Here is a 10,496-nt window from a genome sequence, read left to right on the forward strand (position 1 = left end):
AAGTTAGTACAAAGGGATATGCTGTTTGGGGCTGTGAATTATGATTCATTTTAATTAGATTCAAACACATCTTTATTGATCTCAATAGGGGACATTACAAACAGCACCCCTTTAATATAAAAAAAAAAAATCTGAGCTTCAGAGTTTCACAAACACTTGAAATTTGATGATTAGTTTCCACATCCTGCTGCTGGCTGTAGAAGCACTTTCCTTGCAAAACGTCAGATGCTTGAGAATGTGGTCTTCTAGTTGGGAGTAGTCAGGTAAATGTGGAGGTTGAGGCAAATGCACAGTGTGTGCCATTTCCAGTGTTGTTTATGTGACATGGTATTGGATGTCATAATGGGGAACCAGATCCTTTCTGTTGACTGTTATCAGCTACAGGTGTTGAGGTCTCCAGTGTTTGAGTCTACTTCTTAGACATTGTGGTTTCACCAAGATCCCAAATGGAGTTTTGATCAGACCAGCTGCAAAGACATGATCATCGAGTATAGAAGTTGTTTGGGGGATGTCCTAAGGGGCTTCTTCTCAGTCCAGCTACTGGATGGGTTACCACCAATGTTCCCATTCCTATGCTTCTTGTCACATGTCACAATCCAACTAATAAATGGCTCGTTGTATAGAACAAGAAAGACAATGGTTCAAAACAATTATTTTCTTCTCTGATCAGTTCACAAGGCTCCCACTAATGGAGCTTTCTAATCTTCCTCCTTTGAAGCAAATGCTGAATGACCACTTAATGTTCTGTGTTGAACGCTTGGCAACTTCTGTAGCTGTAAGAGCATAAACTTCCTTCATTGTTCTTGGTCTGTTCCTGTCAACCTCCCATGATCAGCCACTGGGCCAAAGGCATTGTTGATGTTTTGAGATTGCTCTGCTATTCTAAGACTTGTTTTGAACTTGAATAAGAAAATCACTCAAAATTTCATTTTCTTTAGCATCTGTTCTATAATATAATATAAACAGCAAATGATAAGTCATGAGCAAACCACATGAAGCTATAAATATGCATGAAATGACCATATTTAATACGTATTGATTCCCATGTTAAATGAGAAGTTTTAACAATGCAAAAACTGTAATTACATTTGCACCAATCTGATATTCAAAGTTACCAAGAAAGAGCCTTGCACTCTGAAATCAGGAGTCAATGGATTCTCACAGAAAGAAAGGTAGGAGGGAAGTCTAAGACTCAGCTTGTTTCCACTTCTGACATCATGACTTCCAGTATTGACTTTATAAGAAAGATACTTGGCACAGTTCCAAGATAGAACCCACAATGGTTTAAAAGTTGATAAACATCTCAAAGACAAATTGGTTAACAGTTTTAGGCTTTATATGCCTTATGGCAAATTTGCAGTTGTTTAACATAGTACCCACATAAATCATGTAAGAAGATGAAAGTGTTGTGTTTTGGTCAAAATTTATTGACAAACACAGGAAGCTGCATGTGAACATAATCTTACCTATGATCTAGAACTTTAAAAAAAAATAAACGGGGAATTAACCAGCAAATATTTTTCTTGATTTTCTACATAAAATAACAAATCACACTACTTTTTACCAAAGACTGGCAAATTAATTGTGTAAGGAATGACAGAGATAAGATATATAAAAAGTGGTTGTATCTCTGAGAATAAAGTTAGACTTCATCATTACATTGTTTGGAGCAGAATCTGTATACTCAAGGACGTCCTTGAACTCCTGGTCCTCTGACTTCAGCCTTCCAAGTTCTGTAATTACACCCATGATCCACCAAGCTGAACAGAAAGCACAGCTTCACAAACAACTATTTCTTTAAAACTTGGTTGAAATAAGATAGTACTGTTCTTTGCACGATGGAAGAGTGCAGGCTTAGCTCTGAGATGAGAAATGTTGTGCTTTGCATCTTACTTCATTTGGAGTCTGTGTATTATCTCCTGGAATCCCTCATCTCACTGTCTATAAAACTGCCGACATCATAAAAGTGTTATTGACTCCAACTGAGAGAACTCCTAGAACTTCTGGAATCTGGTTTCCATACTCCAAGAATTTACAGGAAAATATCTACTTGTTGGGCAAGTTAAATTTCAACAGTGAATGCTGAAACAAAAATGTTGGTGCCACCTTATAAAATCACTGGTATTAAATACGATATTGTGTAGGTGACCACCTGGTATGACCCCTCTGATGGCTTAAAGAATATTAGACACTGCTGTATTTCTGTTGTTATTAAAAAGAAAAGTGCATGGGGTATAGTTGTCTTAGGATTTCATTGCTGTGATGAGACACCCTGACCAAGATGGTGTGCAGATGGATTAAAGGCAAACATTTAATTGGGGCTGGATTACAGTTTCAGAGATTCAGGCCATTATTATCATGGTGGAAAGCATGGTGGCCTGCAGGCAGACATGTTACTAGAAGAGCCATGAGTTCTACATCTTGATCTGAAGACATCCAGTAGGAGGCCTGTCTTCCCACAGGCAGCCAGGAGAGACTCTCTCTTCCTCACATGATGGAGCTTGATCAATAGGAGCCCTCAATGCAGGCTTAAACAGTGACAGACTTCTTTCAATGCCACACATACTTCAACAAGGCCTAATTGTGCAACTTCTTATGGGCCAAGCATATTCAAACCACCACAGGAACGATGAGGGATTCCATAGGGCCAGCATTGGAATGCAACAAATGCTCTGACTTGGGGACTGAGTCATGCATTTATCTCAGAGAGAGGGGATACACAGGGCAATGGCATCTGAGATGTCAACCAGAGAGAAGCATAGAGATCACACCAGAGTGTGCAAGGGTCTGCCTATGATCCTGTCTAGAGAACTCATACATTTCTTATGCAGGCCTTAAAACAACCCTGTTCAAAAGAATCAATAACTTTGCTGAGGTCATGTGAAGGGTAAGCTAACTTTGTGAGAGGTGATCTGACTGAGAGAACTTAGTTGGTTTGGGCCATGCAGATGGAAAGACTCAAACTCTAGTGAATTTTATCCCTATAAGGAGGTCAGGCATTTCTCTTTTACTGTAAATATTTGTCCCAAATTAATTCCCCAACAAAAACCTAGTCTTATATTTCACATTCTTTGTCATCCCAAAGATATTTTAATACCAACCGTGGGCCAGGCATTGTGTGGGAACTGACATATCTCAATAAAGAAAACAGATAGATTATCTTATGGGTTTCTGAGGCACTGTGTGGGGATTGAATTATCTCAATAAAGAAAACAGATAAAGATAAGTTACGAGTTTCTGTTTGTTTGGGGGGAAGTATTTTAAGATCAAGTTAAGAATGCATTATCTAAACAATGTTAATATTTCCCTTGGAGGAACAAAGTCATTTCTTACCTAATTATCACTCTAGTTCCCTAAATAAAGATATTAAGCAGAGAATGCCTTGAATCATTAAGAACCACCCTGAGCACACACAGCTGCCATTAGCTGAGATCCACTCTTTAAATGGCCTTTCTTCCCTACACCAAATATGATTTTGTTTTAGAGAACACATGATAACAGGACATTTACTTCAATCAAAGCTGAGGGAAATAGACCTTTAAAAACAAAGCCCCAGTTGTTCAAAGTTTGTTTTTTGAAATATTCAAAGCTCAAAAGAAAAGAAAATAAACCTTCATGAAGCAGAAAGCTTGTTTGACCTTTACTCCCTAACCGTGATAAAAACACAGGTTCTTTTGTAATAAGGCAGACACAGGCTACATTTCAAGATTTGTTATTTCTGTACTTCCATGTTGACAGGTTCAAACTGAGTTTTAAAATGTGATACTCGTTCCTACTAGTTCTAAGTCCTGAAGATAAAGAGCTGGTGTGTGCAGAACAGCTGGATCTAATTAGAATCCAAACTTCTGACTCCACTTGATCCAACTTCCCCATCTGTCTGGAGTCATTTCACCATAAATAGTGCAAGCTCTTAATTCCAGTCAATACCAGAAAACCCTGATAATCGCAGATCCTGTTATTCAGGGTCGCTGACATTTCTGTTGATCATCTTAGCATTTTACATGGGCTGACTCTGCAATTTAGAGTTTCCCCATCAATGACCAAGGAAGAGGGAAACAAGGATTTTGTGTTATCTAACTGTGTATTTGTTTGTAATGGGGATATCACTCAGTCTGCTAAGTGCTTGTTACCCGAGCATAAAGAACCTGGTCTTGAACACCAGAACCAAGAAGAACTGGACATGTAGCATGTCTATGTAATGACAAGATTAGGAGGATCTTTGGCACTGATCATTCAACAAGTGTCAGGCCAATGAAAGACCTTGCCTTAAAGAAAAGGTGGGTAGAAACTGAGGACTGACACTTGAGGTTGATCTCTGGCTTCTAAATACATTTGCACACACACCATCACACCAATGAGCTCATACACAAATCCTTAAAGTACTGAATTTAAGAACACACTATTCTCTAGTTCTACCCACCCCTATCTTCATGTTTAATAGCTGTGTTTCATGCTTTGTGTGGAGTGTGTATAACCCTCAAAATGACTCTTTAAATAGTACATTGCAGTTTTAATAGGCAGATGGAATTAAGAATGTTACCCAGGGCCAGGCAGTGGTGGCACAGGCCTTTAATCCAGCACTTGGGAGGCAGAGGCAAGCAGATCTCTGTGGTCGAGGCCAGCCAGGTATAAAGAGTGAGTTCCAGGACAGCAGAGAAACCAGCAGAGAAAGAAAAAGATCAAAAGCAAACACACAAACAACAACAACAAAAAGAATGTTACCCAGGTAAAATTCAGAATCCTTTGTACCAAGCCAATTGATTTCAGAAGTGGAGACTGAGGGTCTTGGAAGAAGAAACTACCCAATTCCCAGCCAATGGCCAGACTGACTGGAGCAGGAAACTGCTGGGGGAAAAGCCTCCCCCCATGTATATAGACTCACTTCATAGGTCATGTATGTTTGTTGTCCATCCTAGCAACCAGAGGGTGAAGAGAAAAAGATTATTTGCTCCAAACAATTCCTATAAGCATTTTTAGAATCTATGGCCCTACACATCTATGTATAAGGCTTGGTACCTTGTTTACGTGGATGCCATTTGTAGCCTATTCACAGATCAACATTCTTTTTTTTTTGATTTTTAATATTTTTATTACATATTTTCCTCAATTACATTTCCAATGCTATCCCAAAAGTCCCCCATAGCGCCCCCCACTTCCCTACCCACCCATTTCCATTCTTTTGGCCCTGGCATTCCCCTATATTGGGGCATATAAAGTTTGCAAGTCCAATGGGCCTCTCTTTCCATTGATGGCCGACTAGGCCATCTTTCGATACATATGCAGCTAGAGACAAGAGCTCCGGGGTTCTGGTTAGTACATCATGTTGTTCCAACAATAGGGTTGCAGATCCATTTAGCTCCTTGGGTACTTTCTCTAGCTTCTCCATTGGGAGCCCTGTGATACATCCAATAGCTGACTGTGAACATCCACTCCTGTGTTTGCTAGGCCCCGGCATCGTCTCACAAGAGACAGCTATATTTGGGTCCTTTCAGCAAAATCTTGCTAGTGTATGCAATGGTGTCAGCGTTTAGAAGCTGATTATGGGATGGATCCCTGGATACGGGAGTCTCTAAATGGTCCATCCTTTCATCACAGCTACGAACTTTGTCTCTGTAACTCCTTCCCTGGGTGTTTTGTTCCCAATTCTAAGAAGGTGCACAGTGTCCACACTTTGGTCTTCATTCTTCTTGAGTTTCATGCGTTTAGCAAATTGTATCTTATATCTTGGGTATCCTAAGTTTTGGGCTAATATCCACTTATCAGTGAATACATATTGTGTGAGTTCTTTTGTGATTGTGTTACTTCACTCAAGATGATGCCCTCCAGGTCCATCCATTTGGCTAGGAATTTCATAAATTCATTCTTTTTAATAGCTGAGTAGTACTCCATTGTGTAAATGTACCATAATTTCTGTATCCATTCCTCTGTTGAGGGACATCTGGGTTCTTTCCAGCTTCTGGCTATTATAAATAGGGCTGCTATGAACATAGTGGAGCATGTGTCCTTTTTACCGGTTGGGACATCTTCTGGATATATGCCCAGGAGAGGTATTGCTGGATCCTCCGGTAGTACTATGTCCAATTTTCTGAGGAATTGCCAGACTGATTTCCAGAGTGGTTGTACAAGCTTGCAATCCCACCAACAATGGAGGAGTGTTCCTCTTTCTCCACATCCTCGCCAGCATCTGCTGTCACCAGAATTTTTGAACAGATCAACATTCTTTTTAGTGGCTAAACAGTGCTTTTTGTGTCTGTGTAAGTACTAGAATTTACAAGGCTATTTCATTGTGTGGGAAGTCACCTCCAATTAGCTTATACAAATCCATACCAACCTTATTCATCGCTCTTTGGCACACATCAGTCTACATCTGATTGGAATCTATGTGTCATCAGAGATACATTTTTAACCCTCATAACCTGAGTTGCAAAATTGTCTTCAGAAAATAATCCTGAGTAACCATAATAATTGTGCAAACCCTAATATAATTCATGACTCATTTTAACATGAAAGGTTGTTTTCTGTATTTACAAAACATTCTAGATATTATTTTCTAAGAATCTCATGTTTGATTAATAAAATATATCATTTTATTTTTATTTGCATCAATTAAAAATGATACAGGATGTCTTTCACAGTTCTTGAACATGCATACATATAAATATGTATGTATGTGCTTATATAACAGTAGAAAGAGGGCATTTTTAATAACTGTTTATAATGGTGGAATCTTGGTGTGGCTGAGATACACAGTAGAGAGTGCAAGAGAGACAACAGAATATTTCCAAACCTGCTTATTTGATGATAAATAGGAAAGGTCATGCTCATAGAATTATTAAAAACATGTAGAGGGGCTGTGCACAGGCCTCAGTTTGTAGAACAGTTGATTAGCATATGTAAAACCCTGGGTCTGGTTCCCCAGTGCCAAGTACACATCGACCCTCACACTCAAGGTGGAGGAAGGAATGTCAGGAATTCAAGACCAGCCTCAGGTACATAGTGGGTCTGAAACCTGAGCTATACAAGACACCATGTGAAAATAAAACAAAACAAAACAGGGAAATGCCTGTGAAAATAGATAGTGGGATGCCCATGCATTTGTGCATTTCTGCATATGCATCAGAAGTTTTCAGTAGAAATCCAGATACTGCTCCTGGGTTGCACAGTGAGACTGCACAGTAGACACTGAGCCACAGAGTGCTCCACTCCGTATCTTCTCCAGGCAGAGAAAGCAGAATTAGAAGGCAAGCCTCCAACTCCAGCTGAATGCTGAATGCTTGAAGCCTTTCAAGGTTGAGTGGACTCCATTGTCTCCTGGATGAATCACTTACCTTCTCTGAAACTCAGTTTTGCCATCTTTAAAATGAGAGGATGCATAAACAAAACTCTTTGCTCTCATAAAGGATATGGAGTTTCATATGCATAAAGTTTCATTCTCAAGTTATGTTTGTAGAGCAGCACCGATCTTAATTTAAGGAAAACAAGATCTGTGTATCCCTGTGTATGCAGCTTAAGGTAGTTGAAGCACTTTCTTCTACCCTATAGTCAGGTGATTTAGAAACCAATTTTTTTTTTGTCTTAAATTGAATTTTCTGAACAAAACTATTTCTTGGCCAAGATGATTTATAAGATATTTTAGACCCTAAAGCATTCTAAGAAAGTCATAAACATCTGTGAATGGAGACAGTGCCAGCTGACTACATATTTCTCTATCTCAAGAAAAACCTGTGGGATATGTTAAATGCCATTTTTCATTGGAATGGAAAAGCCCTTCATTGTTTTTCCACATAGATATTAGAAGTGTGTATATATACCTTAATCTGTGAATATATGTGTGCTGCCACACATATGTATGGCTTATATTTTTAACTTAACTTGTTATAACTTATTTTTATGTAGATGTGTATAAATGCACACAAAGTGGGTTCATGTGAATGTAGAGGCCAGAGATCAACCCCAGGCATCACTCCTCAGTAGCTGGCTTTCTTGTTTTTTGAGACAAGGGCTCCCATTGAGGTCTGGAGCTCAGCACTTACTCTCAGCTGCTTACAGAAAGCCCCTTGGGAGCCTCCTATTCTGTCTTCTCAGCAGGGAGATTGGAACAGATCTGAAGGGCTGAGATCAGGCCTCCATTCGTGCAAAGCAAGAACTTTATAAAGGATCTTTTTAGCTCATACTTTGCAGATAACATTTGAGGAAGCCATGACATAAAAATCTGGGTTTGATTTTTAAAAGTGCATTCATTTTAGTATGTGTGTGTGTGCGTGTGCTGAAATGTGCTGTGCTGTGCTGTGCTGTGCTGTGCTGTGCTGTGCTGTGCTGTGCTGCGCTGTGCTGGCACATAAAGATCAGAGGACAACTTCAGGAGTCAGTTCTCTCCTGCCCCCTTGTGGGATGTAGAAATGGTACATAGGTAGTCAGGCTTGTATGTAAGCACTTCTCTTCTTGGAGAAATGCAGGCAGCCCAACAGACTCATTTTCCTACAAGTGCATCAATGCACCACAGGGTTCTATGTGCTGGGTGTCCATACCACTCAGAGGCAGGTCATTTATGTTTATAGTCAAGATATGAACACTTTTTGCATTTAAGATGCCAATAAGGTTGGGTTCTATCTGACATTTGAGTCCTGTCTTTGGTTTCAGTTGTTTCTGGAAACAGTAGCATTCATTGTAAAGAGACATGAGGGGCACATTGCAGAGGATCTGAGGGAAATGACAACAGGGCATTCTGTCTATCAGCCCAGGGCAAAGTCCCCAAGTGTGACCTGGGTGTTCACTGCATCCAGTTGACACATGAGGATGCTACTCCCTCGTGAAGATTCTATAATTTCAGGGCACTCTCACAGGATCAAACTTCTGCAACTCGCTCCCATAGCTAGGCTAATGGGCCATGGTTAGAAAAAGACAGCTTTCAAAAGCTGAGCTAAGCAGCAGGGCACCTAACTGATTCTAAAGGCAGAAAATGACTCAGAAAGGAACTCTTTAGCATAGATTTCCAACGGGATAGAGCTCGTGAAGAGCGTGAACTCAGTCAAAAGTAGCCTGTCCACAGAGGCTCACAGTGCAGACTTCTGTTATATGCTATTTCCTTACACTAACATGACATGGTTGAAACCAACATATTCTGAGAGTAATAATTATTTCTGCTCATGATTGAACACCATAGCCATAACTAACTAGTGCCTCAATTGAATTAGCCACAGTCTGTTTCTATAATAATAATAATTATTATTATTAAGAACCTTTTAAATTAATAAATAAAATTATGTTGTAATAATACATGATACATTTTATAATAATTATTACTAATAAAATATTAATGTATCAGTGGCCATGTTATAAGTTCAAAATCATTTCCCTTGTCTAGGAATTGCTTTCTTTGGCCACCATCTAAAGCTCTGGATTCATGTTGAAATGTCCCTGTCCTCTCCAGGATGCAGCTGTAGCCACATAAGCCATCTTGCTGGAGTTATCCCCTACCTCTGGTCAATGATAACAGATATAAGAACTATTCTCCAGATTCCTCTGTCACCGTGGGTTCTTTCTTAGGTTATCTTGTTGCATCCTAATGTAAGAGAGACAGAGGGACCAGCATCCTGATGTCTCACCTGAGATCCATCTTACCTGGAGGATATCCGTTAGTTCTGAGTACTTCTGGTGGATCTTCCTGAGTGATGAGTGTTGTGATCAATTTCCATGTGGAGTCTGTTGGGAGTTACCAGGACTTCTCCTTTCTTGGAAGAGATGTTATGCCTGGCCAAAACCACCCACCCGTCCAGACCAGAGAAAACGACACAGGAGAAAATTAAATTCTGCTAAGATTCACTGTCATCGTACACTATGCATATTCATTTATATGTATGTTCATCTCTCTCTCTCTCTCTCTCTCTCTCTCTCTCTCTTTCACACACACACACACACACACACACACACACACACACACACACACACGTATATGCTTGAAATAACTAAGAGTACAGCAATAGTCTAGAAAGATAAAAATGTTGCCGTAGCAAACTTTTCCCATCCTTGAACAAACTATTGCTTGTACTTTTACCATAGAAGGTGAGGATGCAGAAAAAAAAAACATAATAAAATTCTGGGAAGTAATTCTTCTTTCCTATTAATATTGCAATCCAGAATTGTATGCCCAAGGTTCATGACCTGTGCAGCACAAGGCGGCCAGGCAGTGATTGAGCATGGAAGTTCACGGTCATTACTGAACTTCTCCACAGCACAGTGCCAGCTGATTGACACTGATTGAAACTGAATATCCATTTTTCCTACTCTGGGGAATCTGTCAGAAGACTAAGGACATCATGGAGATATATGTGAGCCTCTTATTTCTAGTATATTCTTCAAATATCCAAAACTATCACACTTTGCTCTTTCTCAGAAAGACACTAAATCTTACCAAGGGTTTCAAAAATTGGTCTTTTGAATATTAAACACACACATACACACACACACACACACACACACACACACACACACACACA

At 39.7% G+C, this 10,496-nt stretch overlaps 1 protein-coding gene across 2 annotated transcripts in view; it reads left to right on the forward strand.

Moving 5' to 3' along the window:
• Window positions 1–10,496, forward strand: part of Negr1 (neuronal growth regulator 1) — a 758,422-nt gene that overhangs the window by 549,055 nt on the left and 198,871 nt on the right. The gene's annotated exons all lie outside the window — the stretch shown is intronic.

Source organism: Mus caroli, chromosome 3 (assembly GCF_900094665.2).
Source record: "Mus caroli chromosome 3, CAROLI_EIJ_v1.1, whole genome shotgun sequence".
Taxonomy (NCBI): Eukaryota; Metazoa; Chordata; class Mammalia; order Rodentia; family Muridae; genus Mus; species Mus caroli.